Genomic DNA, 4,036 nt, shown 5'->3' with positions numbered 1-4,036 from the left:
CTCACCCATTTCTCCTTGGGAATCCTTGAATTCCTGTTTTTGAGCCTCGATCTTCACTGAGGGCCAGTCATCAACTGTTTAAGTGTTCAATTATCAATAAGCCGAAGTCTGTGGAAGGCCATAATGGCCCTGCTTTAAGTGGTTCGCTGCTTCCGCAGTTCACCACGCTGTCTCTGCCTCTGCTGCCATCTTGGATCTCTCGCAATACGTCTTTTAATTTCCTGGCTGCTGGTGCCAAGAGTGTTGATTGACATACAGAAGAGTGTTGATATACAAACCAATAATTAAAAAATAATATGTGTGCATTAAGGTCATTATACCTACTTTTGTGACTGCAATATTTTACTCAGCCTAATGTCCTCCAAGGTCACTCATTTTGTAAAATATATTATGAGTTTCTTAGTTTCCAGTGCTGTGTAGTATTCCATTGTATAAATATGCCACAGCTTTTCTATCCATTCATTTGTTGACAGGCATGTGGGTTGCTTTAATCTCTTTGTTATTATGAACAATGCAGCAATAAAGATAGGTGTGCATTGAGAGGAACTCTTACACAGCTGTTGGTGGGATTGTAAAATGGTACAAGCATTCTTGAAGGCAGTCTGCCATTTCCTCAAAAAGCTGAACATAGAAATTCTATATGACCCAGCTATTCCACTGTTTGGAGTATACCTCAAGAAAATTAGAAATGAAACACAAACAGAGGTTAGTACACCAATGTTCATAGCAGCATTATTAACCATCACAAGAATATGGAAACAGTCCAAATGTCCAACCAATATTGAATGGATTGAGAAACTGTGGTACATTCACACAATGAAATACTATGCAGCACGCAGAGCAATGACTTGAAAATTATTACATAACTTGAGAGAGACTGGAGAGTATTATGCTAAGTGAACTAATTCAGTCCCATATGGACAAATACTGTATGAAACCATTATTTTTAAAATAGAAAGATTAAAAAAATAGAAAGATTAAGTAGTAAAACATTTGCGAGGATCCAAGGGTGGAGGGTAGGACCTAAGGGGTGAGGAAAGGCAGGGAGTCATCATAGGGTTACACAGTTTGATCGGTAGAGGGAAGGGTGGGAAAAGGAAATGGGAAAGATCCAGTGTGAAAAACAATGTATACCAACTTTGTCAAGTAAACCAGTATAAAAGAAAACTTTTCTTTTTTAAGAAAACCAGTATAAAGATTTATTTTGAAAAGCATCCAAAATTTTTTATTTTAACTTTTTAAAAATTTTTTTATTTTAACTTTTTTCCATTGTTGCACATTTTATTCTCCCCCACTCCTCCTCCTCTCTCCTGCCCTCCCCACAATGCACCCTTTGTTCCAGATTGTTGTCATACATTTAATTCCTAATTCTATAGTCTTTTCCGACAGTTTTGCCCCTCATCTGATCTACTATAGTATTCATTATCTATCCATTTTTCCCTATTCTCTCCCCAATCCACAATGTCTGTCATATAACACAGATACCATGCAGTTTTTGTCTTTTTGTAACTGAGATATTTCACTCAGCATAATGTCCTCCAGGCTTCCCCATGTCATGTAATGTTTTATTAGTTTATCACTTTTCAGTGCTGTGTAATATTCCATTGTGTGAATGTACCATGGTTTTTCTATCCATTCATTTGTTGATGGGCTGATGTACTGTTCTAGTTGTTTTTGGATAATCTTCAATAAGATTTTGCTTATCTGTGATATTGTTTGATGATTTCCACATTCTGTTGGATCACCCTTTTTGGAAATGGGAATAAATATGGATTTCTTCTAGTCAATTTCCAACATAAGGACATTCAAATCTAATTTAAAGAGAGCAACAAGAAAAAAAATCATGTGCCAAAAGAAAATATCTGTACTAGACCAGCTTTTCTCTGGTATAGGCTATCCTTCAATCACCCTTCACTCTACCATTTAGTCAGGATTTGGGGGGTGAGGAACTATGGGGAAAGTGAAGACTTCAATCCAGATTATAGCACTTTGTAAGTAGCATTAGTTTTTACCAAGGTATCTATAATATTTTTTTCATATATTGCAGAATTTTTTTTAAAAGCATAACTCTATCTTGATTTTCTGTTGGTTGGGACTGTTATGGGTGGACTTATGTCCCTCAGCAATATGTGTTGGAAATGCTAATCCCTACACTTCATTAAGGAGTTCTAGCAGTAAAGAGTTGCACTGTCAACTCAAAAGCACTCAGTTTGAATCCACTAGCTGTTCTATGGGAGAAAAACAGACTGTGTCCTGCCATGCAATTTACGGCATCTGAAAACCTGGTGGAAGGTCAATTACGACTCAGTGGCACATAGCAGTATACAACGCTTGGCTATAACAATGTTTGAGAAAGGCTTTTCTTTGCTATGTTATGAAGCAGTATTAGTGTGGTATTCGTTGCTGTGTGCCGTCAGAGGTGGAACGACCCATAGATGATCCTGTGCTTCAACTTTCAGCCAGACAATTAGACAGCCCTATAATATGATCAATACACCAGGGAGGAACATACTCTTTAGAACAATCAGCCACATAAGATCTAAAGGGCAGTTTCAGCTCAGGGATAAATCTCAGGAAGTAGGAAAAGATAAGAAAGAAAGATAAATGGAAATGGGAAACACAAGGGTGAGATGAGAAGAATACTGTTAAACATGTTTCAAAACATACTGTTGAATGTAGAATTAATTTGATTTATGAACTTTCATTCAAAGAATTATAAAACATTTTTTGTTTTGTTTTTTAAAAGTAGACGACACAGACGAAGCAATCAGAGATGAGGGAAAATAGATAGCACACTGCATGAACACTTCCACGGAAGTGGGAAATAGAGGCTGAAAAGTGGGAAATAGAGGCTGAAAAGTGGGAAATAGAGGCTGAAAAGACATTGGCCTTTGCTCCACAGTACACGTGCGTGCACACACACACACAGAGCCAGCTTTTCCTTAAAGCCAACACTCTGAACTTTAACTTCTAACTTCCTAAATTACAAGAAAATATATTTGTTTGTTAAAATTATCACTTGTGATATTTCTCTTATACCAGCCCTATAACTAACACAGGGGCATATGAAAGTTCATCAGGTTTCCCCTCCAAAGAGGTTGTGGAAAGAAAATCCAGAAGTGAAGAGTCTACCAATGATGCTCAAAGATGTAACCCGTCAGGGGTGGATCTCATACTGTAGCGAGTTAACATCTAAGTCTTAAGATATAAGTATAGAACTGCAGAAAATTCCAGGCAAGTGAGTTTAGAATCTGAGCTTCTATCAACAAACGAATGGATAGAGAAGCTGTGGTATATTCACCCAATGGACAATGCAGCACTGAAAAACAACGCATGAAATATTATTCAAAATGGATGACCCTGAGGACATTATGCTAAGTGAAATATCTCAGTCACAAAAGGACAAATATTGCATAGGACCACTGTTGTAAAACAGGACTGACTTTGGGGTTGAGGGAAGACAGAAAAGGAGGGGAGGAATGATGTATACTGCATTGACGCAGATGACGGGGAGAACTGTTTTAAAGGGATATATGAATGGGCATTATTGTCATTACAGAAGTCCAGAGTGAAGGCTGCACAGTAGAATGAACTTGGGGGGAGGGATTGCATAACTATGAAAGAGTTTTACTTTTCAAGGAGAAGCATGAAATGGAGTGGGAAGCGATGAGCAGGGACAAAAGTACAACAATGAATGAATGGAAACCCTAAGTCTCTGTAAACTTTCATTAAAATTAATAAAAAAAAGATAGAAAGAAAGAAAAAATCTCAGTTTCTACCATTCACTTGTTGTAGGGACCTTGTCTTCTTGTGAATGTTTCTGTATCTGCTATAAAGTGGAGCTTTCACCTTGTAGGTGAAAATTGGTAGTTTGTTACTGCTCACTCATTAGAATATTCAGTGGGAGAAAAACTCTACAAAAGTAGAATCTGAGTTAGGACTTAAACAACATATGAGCAAGAGCCTATGGTGATGAAAGAAGAAGTTCAGGCTGCTTTGAAGGAAATGGCAAAAAATAAGGCTCCAGGAATAGATG

The sequence above is a fragment of the Elephantulus edwardii genome, unplaced genomic scaffold (assembly GCF_000299155.1).
Source record: "Elephantulus edwardii isolate Elephantulus edwardi_28Jun2011 unplaced genomic scaffold, EleEdw1.0 scaffold00033, whole genome shotgun sequence".
Taxonomy (NCBI): Eukaryota; Metazoa; Chordata; class Mammalia; order Macroscelidea; family Macroscelididae; genus Elephantulus; species Elephantulus edwardii.
This window is presented reverse-complemented; position numbering follows the sequence as displayed.